Source organism: Poecilia reticulata, chromosome 10 (assembly GCF_904066995.2).
Source record: "Poecilia reticulata chromosome 10, P_reticulata-male-v2, whole genome shotgun sequence".
In the NCBI taxonomy this organism is placed as follows: Eukaryota; Metazoa; Chordata; class Actinopteri; order Cyprinodontiformes; family Poeciliidae; genus Poecilia; species Poecilia reticulata.
In genome coordinates, this window is record NC_088839.1 from 19,951,786 (window position 1) to 19,964,035 (window position 12,250).

General features: G+C 40.4%; 2 protein-coding genes across 9 annotated transcripts in view; one reads left to right on the plus strand and one right to left on the minus strand.

Annotated features, from left to right (window-relative positions):
• macrod1 (mono-ADP ribosylhydrolase 1) overlaps positions 1–12,250 on the minus strand; it is a 173,488-nt gene that overhangs the window by 93,639 nt on the left and 67,599 nt on the right. The gene's annotated exons all lie outside the window — the stretch shown is intronic.
• The window catches only part of flrt1b (fibronectin leucine rich transmembrane protein 1b), a 55,454-nt gene continuing 43,674 nt past the window's right edge, over positions 471–12,250 (plus strand). For 2 of the 5 annotated variants that reach the window (XM_017307131.2, XM_008420433.3), the window contains exon 1: positions 564–755. The gene's annotated coding sequence lies outside the window, so the exon portion shown is untranslated. Of the gene's footprint in view, positions 532–563; positions 756–6,924; positions 8,610–12,250 lie in introns of those variants that run through there. The other 3 variants (XM_017307130.2, XM_008420432.3, XM_017307129.2) reach the window with 3 other exon arrangements.

Sequence of the window (12,250 nt, forward strand, 5' to 3'; positions counted from 1 at the left end):
GGGACAGAGACGAAGCCCCACACACACGGGAGGGCGCAAACACTAAGATGTGTGTGCCCAAACACAGCGCTCGCCTGCAGCCGCACATGTACACGCACATACAAATGCAGCCAGCCACGGTTCCGTGTTTGGGTAACCATGGGGACAGCGAAGCCGAAGGTTTGCTACTGAAACCTAGTTAATTAGAGAGAGGCAGAATAATGCCGATACTCAAGGGAAAGTGTTTCGCCATCTGTTAATACCCACAAGCACCCTCTGCCCGGCCGCGCGCAGAGGAAGAAGCCGGCCGCCGTTGTTGGTGCACGGCAAACACTGCTTCTCCCACGGCGCTCCGGTACGTGGAGGCCAACAGTTTCTTCTTCTTACTGGTATTAGATGACTAATTGGAATAGCTAATACTGAGCCGCTAAATAAAGCAGGCTTGCATCTGCTGCTGACATACACCAATTATCGCGTGGGGAAGGAGATCGGGGTGATAAGTTATACAACTACATCCAGAGAGAAAAAAGGGGCGAGATGGAAGGAGGGATGGTAAGTTGACACGGAGGAGGAGGAGGAGGAGGAGAGCGCGAGGTGTCGGGGGACGGAGGAAGGACTCGGAAAGGGAGGGGTGATGGAGGTTGAGTGAGTGAGTGTTAGAGGCAGAGACGAAGTGAAAGAGACTTGATGTTGGAGAAGAGAGAGATGCGGGACTAAATTTGCCGGAAACGTAGAGAAAAACAACAGGATGGAGTGCGCTTCGTCTTTTTAAGGAGGTAAGTGATGAAACTAAAGGGGGAGACGGACCCGTTGGAGAAGGGAAGCAGATTGATGGATCAGTGGAAGAGCAGGAGCTGAATGCTGAAAACCCGGGCAGATAGAGGAGGAGAAGTTGGCTATGAGAGGAAGCCCAGATAAGATATGAGCTCTCAGCTGGTTTTGGCACAGCCTAAAAACTAATGTTTATTCACCTGCATGCGCGTGTGTGCGTGCGTGCATGCGTGTGTGTGCGCGCTTCTCTCAGTGGATTATGTTAGGAGACAGGAGTAATGATGATGATGACGGAAACGGGCTACAATCTACTTTACATTCAGCTGTGTTGAACCAGTCTTCCGTCTGTGCTTTCTCCGTCGCTCCATCTTATTTTTCTTCCCTTCTCCTCGCTCTCGGAGCCCAACCCCTCCACCCCCACCCCACCACCAGCCCCTGCAATTCCCCCAGGCCCCCAGAGCAACCTGTTTGTGTATTCCTCCCTCTCAAGCTCCCCTCTCCATCCTCTGCCCACTTGTCCTAACCACCATTACACCTCTTTCAGTCATTTAATTTCTAGCCATCATTCATTTGGTCCACTCGAGAATCTGAATCAATTTGCCGCTGTCCTCATGTCAAAAAGGACAAAGCTACTTATAGGATAAATGAACTAATAGTGCAAAGGCTCTACCTGACGTAAGAGATTGATTACAGAGCGATTAGACAAGAAATTACTTTTTAAAAGCAGAGGACAGCCCATTAATTAAAACAAAAACAACTTTCAAAGGGAAAGAACTTAAAACACATGAAATACATATACAGTCTAAAGGAACAAACAAGCTGACAGATCAAAAAGAAATACAATGACTGAGGTAAAAAAAAAAACAGGAAAAAAAGAAAGAAAAATGCACTTGGAGGAAATTCATCTTATTGCAGTTCTCTCTCCTGCACCTGTGTTTACAGCCCTTTATTGGTTTCTCCCAGCCCCCTTGGCAAAAGCAGCTCCAGAATCTTAGTGAATATGAATGTGCTTTCAAGCTTCCTGCAGCCTCATTCACACCTGATGAACACACAGGTGCATGCATGCAGACTGGCTTGACGGTAAAGGTGGATCCCAAAGACTGAAGTGAACCGGAATATAACCGGAGACAATCAGGCTGCACTCAATGTGATCTGATTATTTCTTTTCCAGTGTATTGAAATTAATTTCGATACATTCACACGACCAGGCTTGCGGTAACCATCAGACTGCCTGGAAATTAGCAAAGCAAAGAGCAACAGGAGCCAAGGTCTCCAACAGCTCGGGGAAGAGGCTGACTAGAATTCAAATGTATGCAAATGAGCAGTCATGAGGAAGAAAAGTAGCCGAGGTGTAAAGGTGTTTTCACTTTGTTTTTTTTCCTCATAAATCTTCTTTACTTGTTCCAGCAACAGCTGGTGGCAGTTTAAAGGCTTTTTAAATGCTGGAGATAAACAGACTTCCAGTAACGTGATGCCAAAGTCAAATTAGTTAAACCTTTGAACGTAAATGAGGTCATTAACTGGCCGATAGCTGTGACAGGCTCGGAAATTTGATTTATGTCAAGTACAGTGAAAATATTGGGAGGAATATGTTAAAAAATGATGTCTTTTTCTATCACAAAAAGTGATACCTAAGTGAAACCAGGCATGTTGTGAAAATGCCACTACACGAAGAAGAACTTTAATTAGTAAATTTATATTCTGTATTGATTAAGTGAAGCTTTTCGAAAGCAAAACATTTTTTCTACACATGGAGACATGTTTGTGGTTCATCCAAGGCATTAGAGAGCAAAAGAGATCAAGAATTTCAACACCTAACAGGAAGGCTGAACAAAGAACAACAAAGTTTGTCTGGGTTTTTTCTTATGTAATGTGTTACGTAAGATGGTTTATTTGGAAATGTTTGAATTTCAGAGAGAAAGGAAGGATTCTCCAATAAATACACAGGGAAACTGTCATTTTCTGAATACCAGCCATGCTAGCTGCACTAACTGGCAAAAAATAATAAAGCATGAAATCAATCAATATTTTGTTGAAAATATTTCTAAAATCCAGATTGTAGAACAAGTAAATCTAGTTAAATTATGGAAAAGAAATTTTGGTTAAATGGCACCATTCACACTCTCGGCAATTCAAAGTACTTCACACAAAATAAAAGGAAATTAAAACAACAAAAACATGTAAGCTTTGAGTAAAATAAACAATTGTTAAAATGTAAAATAAAGTAGTGTATAATAGAAATTAAGATACCCGAAGAGCCTCAAAGCAAAGTACAATTACTGTGAAAGTTATTTTTAATCAAAACTCAAACTTAGTTTTTGTCGCAGAAATTTCAAATTATTGTTAATTTATTTGCTTGGAATAATGTTTAAAGGTGATAACACTAACATTTATTGCAGCATTAAAATGTTTTATTGCTCTTTTCAGATGACACTAAATAACATATTGAATAAATATAAAATTATTTGTCATTTCTAAATGTACATTTTGTTGTATAAAAAAAGTTGCACACAGGGTTACATTTAAATGACAGCTGCAACAATGACTACCTCTGAACCAGCTTTGGTTTAGTGTCAGGTTTAGTTTTTAACATCTATGACCTTTTATTTTGAAAGTGGATCTTTCTTGTACTTCCTGAAGACATGGCAGTAAAACAAATTAGCTTTTAGGCAGCTTTGCACTTGAATCAGCATCCGTGTATCAATTTTCAATTAATTAATTGTTCTAAAGGCCCAAAGCACTCAGAGTTGCATTAAAAACTTATATAAACATAGAAATGTTAACGCTATTCCAGGACATTCAGATAACATCCAAGACCAGAGCTAAGCACCATCTTAGACAAAACTTACACTTCTAATGTACATGAAGGCAAACCATCTCTGTTTTTCTTTAGTTTGACAAAGCCTTGTGGTGCTAACAAATCGAGTTTGAGCAACCAAATCTAACATAAAGCCCATCTCCATCACTTAAACAAAACTTTCTGCTGAGCATTCTTAAAAGATACTCCGCAAATCCCATCATAGGGCCTTAATCCAGTACAAGCTGTCAATTCTGACAGTTTCTGCAGGAGAAGTGAGCTGCTTTAGGATATCAAACTAAAAAAGAACATTGTTGTGATACAGCCTGAACCATTACACACTCAGCTGACCAGAAACCACAGAGACATTCCCCTGAATCCCTCTCAACCTCTGAAAACACCACATCTAATGGAGTATGAGGCCATTTTACAGCATAACAAGTATCTCTAACAGTGTTAATGTGTTAATGTCTCCAAAGGAAGTCAATACCATAAGACTGAGGACCATCTCTGTCTTTAAATGCGTATGTGTGTTAACTGTTTGGATTATTTTCCAAGAGGCGATTTGTTTTGGGTCGACTTTGGGAGCCTAAAAATTATGCTACACATCAGCTGGCTGAATGAAGTAAATACTATCATGAAGGCATGTGGTTGTTTTTTCTCCTTACAGAGTTAAAGCTTTAACCTACTTTTACTTAAGACAGTAATTGCCTTTGCAGGGCTGTTAAATAGATACTATAAGGTATAACTACACCATAAATTACAGTAATTTACCACAGACGCACTAATAATACCTACAGAGAAAATACTTCTATTTGTCATGAAGACGTTCATGAAACAAAATTAAAAAATATATATATAAACCTAAAATGAACTTGACCCATCTTTTCAAGCTATTTCCAGCAAAAGATGCAAATATTTTCTGCAGCATGCAATAAATCCAACTTACTACACTTGATGTTCTTCAGTGGCACGCATGAGACGACAGACATGAAGGAAAATCTTGCTGATGCAATCCTAAGAGAAGCTGACTATAATAACCTTTTTTTTTTAAGCACAGCTTGGATAAAATCGCATTATACGGTGCGGCACCTCGGGCGTTCATGTCAGCGTCTCGCATTATGATACAAAATGGGTCAAGCTGCACATTATAATTTGAGCCGTGGAACGATAACGACAAATCAGGCAGTATTGCCTCATTGAGTATATCAGATATATAAGCGTTTGTCAGTGGATGAGATAGGATACAGAGCAGAGCAATAATGCAAACATAAAGTGTATGTATGAGATCATTTAAATAGAGACTGAGCAGGATCGTGTGAGAAAAGGGCGCTATACGTGATTTAAAGTTCAAAGACCGAGTAGTAGATAACGTTGTTACTGTGGCCAAGGAGCCTGGTGTAGCAGGCTTTTAAAATGATTCAGACTGAGTCCTTGGAGGCCATCTTTGGACAAGCGCCAGAGGGTGCTGGTGGTGCAGCAGCAGCAGCACCTGCATCCAGGCCCCCAGGGGCCACACGGTCCCTCTACAGTTGTCACTGTGTGCAAAGCCGCTGCAGTTGCGTACATCTGTGCACAACAGGAGATTATGAGGGAGTCCCCGCGTTTGGGCCCAGGTCTGGTTGGCAAAAAATCTGCCGGCAAAAGCTGATTTGATTGTTGCTGTGTTTGCAGCATTCAAAGGGGCTGAGCCGCCGTGACTCTTCAGCCCAAAGGTAATAAATGCTAATTAATTGTGAGGTGTGCCTCTAAGGCAAATAAAAATCACTGGTCACGAAGACTGAATTAAAACGCATCAATATCAATTTAACCAGCGTTGACTCCGAGTTATTAGGCCTAGAGGAACCTTGTCTTTGACCGCCAAGTCTGATAATTGCAACGTGAAGCGTGTGAGAGTGACTTTGTGTTACTTTAGCCAGCATGTTTAAATTAAAAAATGGCCACTTTATAAATTAATAGAGAATTATGCGAGCCAGAAATATGTTACATGTAAATGAAGCATTGTGACCTTGGGAGCGAAAGTAAAAAAAGGGGTTTACACACCTGTGGAAAGATTTGTTTGTAATTTAGGTTTCTGCAGCTTTTGAACAAAATCAGAACACTGAGTGCAAAACTCATGTCAGTGATTCTGAACTCAAAACTACATTTGACACAATTTGTATTACTCAAGTTGATTGGACAGGGAATCACAACACCAGTCAAATAGCTGTGGCTGCGTTTAGAACCCAAGGTAATTTGGTTTTGTTATTAAATTAATATAAAATATCAAACAAGATTGTCAAACTAATGAGTTGATTAAATAATTAATCCATTTCACTAAACTTACTTTTTTTAAAAACCAGTATACTAATCAAACTCTACTACATAAACCAAAGAGTAAACTAAATGTTTAAGGTTTTCTGAGTGTTAGGATAAAAAGAAACATGAAAGCATCAACTCTGATCACTTTCTCTGTTGAGCAACAGGCTTCTGGCTGGGCAGCCTGCATGCACCAACAATGTATTATTCATTGACAGAAACACTGATATTTTTAGACCTGTGGCTTGTTGTTTACACAAAGGACCTTTCAAAAGTATTCCTGTGAACTTTTAACATTTTTACATTTAAAACCACAAAACTTGATGCATTTTATTTGGATTTAATGTCATCCACCCTGAAAACAACATGCCCACTACTAGAAACAGTAGTGGTGGTGAGAAAACAGAGTTGGCTAACTACTACACAAAACTGGAAGAAAACCTGCAAAATAACCCAAAGCAAATATTAAATCTGCATGCAGAACTCAGAGCCGCTCTACATCCAACCTGACTGAACTTGAGCTATTGGGTAGTAGAAACAAATCTAATCTCTAAATGTAAGACACCCACAAGTAGCCTGGCAGCAGTTTTGTTATTTGTAATCATACTCACAACTTTGTGTTGGTCTAACAGACAAATCTCAATAAAAAACATTAAATACTGGAGTTGTAACGTTAGAAAAGTTGAAGGGGCGTGAATAAACTTTCACAGGGCAGCAGCTATGGGTGCGCACCTGTCACTCTTTTTGCACGGCGCGTTGTCTGGAGTTGTCGGGCCGTGACGACCTGCTGAACCCTGTAACAGAGCTCAAAGAGCCGCTGTAAAGAGCGGCCCCTATAGAGCTCACTCACCGGGGCAGAAACCAGCCTCCGCCTGGGACAAAGAGGAGGAGGAGGGTAGAAGGTGCGCTGGAGGCGACACCTGTCAAGCTGTTGCTAAACACGCCGGCTTTATGAAAAAGGACTGGAGACTTCGGGGGATAAACCGAGCTGGAATCGGAGATTAGTTGCTCCTTTATTGTCGGTGTTCATCACTCAGACCTCTGAGGAAAGGGTGGGGGTGGGGAGGTAGGAGAATATGAGGCATTAAAGTCATGTCAAAAGCTGTTTTTAAAAGACTGTGTTGAAGTTAGCGTCTGATCTGTGGGCTCACACTGGGTTCCTTTAAAGGGCTATTCCGCAGCACACGACTCTGGACGTCCTTTGATCTGCTTTAATGCCAAATGAAAAATAGTCAAACTGGACTAGAGTAGTCTACGAAACGTCATTTGTGAATACTTTGTTCCACCTATGAAAAAAGTGTGATAGCAATGCTTTTCTTCGCTTCTTCACACAGAGTCCATTTTGAAAAAAGAAAAAAAAACACATTACAGGCAGACCAAACGGGATGAAATCACTGCCAAACATATTTACTTGAGGCCACCTGTAATGGCGCCCACCTCAATACAACTACACAACTTAGGAAGTCCAAACATGGGGAGAATCATTCAACACTGATTACAGCTTTAGCAAAAAAAAAGTTTTATCCTTTGTTCAGTTTGTGAAAACTTTTATATCTGTTTTAAAGCTACAAACCACAAAAGGCCTGATACAGCTTACCAAGCAACCCAAAATTTCATGGGTGATCTTTAGCTTTTTTTAAGCTTAAGATGGCGTCCATTTTAAAAGCCCGTCTAGACGGCTAAAACCTGGTGAAACATAACTTGTTTTGTTTGTCTGTTGTTTTGTTCTTTTTAGATCTGGACTTTTTCTGGCCAAAACCCTCTTACATGGGGTCCTTCATAGGAACAACTAAATAGGCACTGATTTATCTCACAGATATTAAATTATTATTCAATTTGGAAAGCAAAATCTGCAATATTTTAGGCATTTTGGGGGGTACATGATAAAAACTTCAACACTTAGAGTCCAAACAAGGCAAAAAATATTTTAGACAAATTGGACAATGTACAGTTTATGATTTAAGATGCATCTGTTTTGGGATAATAATTTAAAAACACATTTTATGCTCTATTGACCAGTTATAACATCTTACATTTGAATCATGATAAAAGCTACCCAACCCAACAAAAGGGAAAACCTGCAAAAATATTATACTTTTTTTTTTATTCTGCAACACAGTAATCTGGAAACCTCTATTGCTTTGTGAAAACTTATAAAATGGACAAACATAATGCTGGCCAGGCTTAATTCAAGCTAGAACACAAAGAGAGTAAATTTTTACAAACTGAATACAAAGTTTCACCAGAGTATTTTTCCAACACTTTCAGAATTCACAACCATCCAAATCAAACATATTAGATGTTAAACTGAACCGGGGCAAATTGTTGTCCGGAGTTATTCAGTTTAGCGGAATAACCCTTTAGTCAAACGTCGAATCAGATACCAACTTCAGCGTCTTCCTTTTGAGTTGACGAACTTGACGCAGATGGCACCTGAGCGATGCGCATTGAGCGCAAACAGCGGGAGAACCGGGATGTAAAAAAGGGATGCGGTGGGGGGAGCTTTACATCCACCGCCCACTGCTCTCTTTAAATCCCTCGCACACACACACACACGTTTCCCCCACGCGTATTAACCCACAACAGAGCGCAGAGTAAAACCGCGGGGTGGGAGTTAGTGCTCGTCGCGGAGCTTCGGTGCGGGCAGATTCACCCTCCTTCGCCCCGCTGTAGAAGCTGTTGAACCTGCTGTAGTACCTGCTAACCAGAGAGGATAATATAGGAAGGGACGCCCCGATGGACGCGAGCAGGAGAGGCTCACAAGGTATGGATCTGGACCGTATTGATGACTGTGCGTTTGTGGAGGGAAAAGAGTCGGTCCCATTACTGTTATGCAGGGTTATGGGGACTGTCATGCTCGATGTGCTTCAGCATGCATGTGCGCTGGTTGGTACTGTGTGCAGTCGTATTGTAGAAGCGCTTTTACGCAGCAAAATGTAAAGGGGGGCGGGGGGGGAGTTGTAGATTTAACCTGCAACGTTTAAAAGAGTTTCAAGCAGAGCGAGATTAAAGACGGGGATTATAAATTGTAAAGAAAAAAAAAAGAACTCCCTCTTCCACGATCTTGCCCGTCTCCATCCTTCACAGTAGCAGCGATGTGTGTGTTTTCAATCAGAGAATAATTGCGTGCGCTCATTCTCCATCATGTTTGTGCCTTTGCATGAGAAAAAGAAGCCCTCCTTTTAATCTGTCACTTGTGCGCCAACAGATGTGCTTTGCAGCTTCACTTTTGAGTAGGACACAAAGCGGGACTAAAACCACACACAGAAACAAACAAACAAACAAAAAGAAACCACACACACACACACACACACACACACACACACACACACACTTTGCACTAAACCCGTCGAAAATCTCCTGCTGGATGCAAAGATATATGCGCAAACGCACGCACACAAATGCACTGTAAATACATGTGAGGGATTACTGTAGTCTACATCACACCAAGCCTGCAGATTAGAATAATATTCTCAGAGCCAAAGATGTAGAGAACATGGGATTAGATACATAAAGAGATGGATGGATGATGAATGCATGCATGGATGGATGCAGTGAAGCCAAAAAGACGGGAAAGACAGAAGGAGACAGAGAGCAGCAGAGAACATGAGATTAAAGTGTAATGTCCTAGAGAGAGACAGAAGAGAAAAAGAGAATCCAGGCCAAGTCGTGTAGTTAGGGGGAACTGCCATGGCAGAATGTGGCAGGAATAAAGACGAAGAGAAGGCAGCAGACACTCTTTCTTTATCGCCTCCCTTTTGATCTCCTCTTATTCATCCATCCGAAAGCAAGAGGGGAGAGCTGCTTATATAACTCTCACTTTGAAACCTATTAAACCAAGAGAGGGATGGAAAGGGGGGAAAAAGAAAGAGAAAAAAAAAACACAATAAGCCTTTTAGAAATTGTGAAATTGCGAGACAAAATTTTGAAATAAACCCCGGAAAGAGGAATAGACACTTTTGTCTCTAAAATCCTGCAGGCTGAACTGAGCCAGCGGCAAGTTTTTAAATGCACTTGGTGCTAAAGGATATGTAAATGCGGACTTGTTCTGCACAGCATGCGCCTGCTGTTAACGCTTTTGTAGGCCCTAATTGAACTCCAAGAATTACTCCTGACAGATTAATCTGGTCTTTTAATCAGCCCTTCGTCTTGTACCGTTGACTTGTGCAGCTCTGCAATCAGGATGCAAACGCTGACTGCAGGCAATAAAATACAGCATTAAAATATGATCTGAGGGCTCTGTGTTACAAGCAGAGGCTCAACAGGCTGCAACCGTTTACAAGAAAAACTGCATTTTAGATCATCCCTGCTCACTTCTTGTGCATAGTCTCTACTGGCATGGCTAGACAAAAATGAGATTTATTGGGGGGGAAAACATTTATAGCTCAAAAACATCCTCTACAGTGTGGTTTGGATAAACTCAGAAATGGTAAATAGGACCAAAGCACCACCGATGCATTCATCATCCCAATTGTAAAGAACCAATTGGATCCAATATCTGTTAGGCATAATATTTATGGCGCCACACATTCAAAGTCTAATTGCTAGAAATGTATAATATATTTGGGCACCTGAATGTACTTCATTGTCATTTCATTGTCTGTTGATTGTATTGATCAAAATCTTAAAGCTCAGTGAGAGTGGTGGTGTCATTGTGATGATGTAAAAGAAGGTGAAAATGAGGGTCAATCCCAGCAGTTCTTCTATTAAACCACTAAAGCAATGCTACAAATTGTATACAAACCAAAAAATAAAAGCGTGGCAGATCAATCGGTTGAGATTTGGGTGTTAATAAAAGGCAGAGAAGCTGTGGGGGAGATAAACAGAGAACAGTCCACCTTAAGGGTTTTATGTTCTGATCAGTTGTTGTGTTTTGATCATTGAGTCAATCCATACCTGCACTTTGTACCAACGCAGTGTAGTCCCAACCTCCTTGTGTTAAACTTGATGATTCTTATGTATCAATTTATTTTTCTTATGCATCTTTGTTGATTATGGAGACAAAATAGAATACTATTAATTATTTATTATTAGTTCAATGTTATTTTAATAATGCTGTATGTTATGACTGTACATGGTTTTTATTCCTGTTTTGAAAGTTGATGTCAGTGAAATATGATGGGTTATTTGATTATAAAATCAAATTCATTATGAGCAGCTTCCTGCTAGTGGAAAACCATATTTAATTAGACTAGGAATACATTACTGGAAATATATTTAAATAACTGATCCCCAATCATTGTAGTACAACTAATAGGTGTCTGCAACCTTTAACCAGCCAAAGAGCCATTTTTGCCCTCAATACATACATACATATATATACTAGCATAAATTGTATAAAATATATATGATATGATTTGTGGAAATGTTCAAATACCAAATATAGAAAAAAAAGATTGAAGCATTTTCTTCTGTGTGATGTTAATGTATGTGAAAAGTGATGTGAAAAAGCAAGGACTGTAATTCTGCTGTGGAAATCCAATGCAATTGTTCCATGGAAACATGGAAAAACTGCTAAAACTTGCACTTTTGTTGTACCCATATTTAAAGACTGCTGGTTCTTTATAATTTCCGTCAAAGTTATTAAGAGTCCTTCTGAAATGTCCACAGAGTCATTTGTGGCTGCAGGTTGCAGACCCCTGAACTAACGATAATTTAGTTTCAGGTGATTGGAGCTACTGCTTTAAATTTTTATCTGTCATACAGACTCTGAAATGTTGCCATTGCTGGTATAAATTGCTGCATGGTTGGCATAAAACATCTTGCAGTAGATGTACCTGACCAAGAGTGCAAAGGTACAAAATGATGAAGGACAGAAATGGCCAAACCTCCAATGCAGAGCACTGTACATGAAGCCTATTTCACGAAACAGTTTCTCTTTGTTAGCTGGACTGACGCAGCTTAATGGAGTTGACCTTACCTTGCCTCTGCTACCTCTCAGTTCAACAGAAAGGTATCCATAGAGCTCAGGGTATGTAAGGCTTTCTGTATTTGGGTGTACAAGGCAGGACGTGGCGATCTTGAGTGATTCCTTTGTAAAAGGCCGAGGAAGATTAAAGAGGGGCCTCGTTTTTGAATGACCATAGCACAAAACTGGAGAGCTGTTAATGCAGCGCTGTATTCATGGTTCTCAGTTTACTTTAGCAGAACGCCTTAATGATGGTGGGAGCATTTAGCCATTGAGACATGGTTAAGAGGACTTGCTAAAGTTTAAGCCAATGGTCAGAATTGGGCTGAAAGGGGATTGAAGTGAGTTTGAAAGCTGCATTGGTGAATTTATTTCAGAAACAGTTGATCTATTTGGATTTTCATCCAAAACCATTTCTGGAGGTTATTAGGTAGTGATTCAAAAAGAAAAAAAAAAATCCAGTGAGCTGCAGCTGTGAGGACGAAAACGCCTCCATG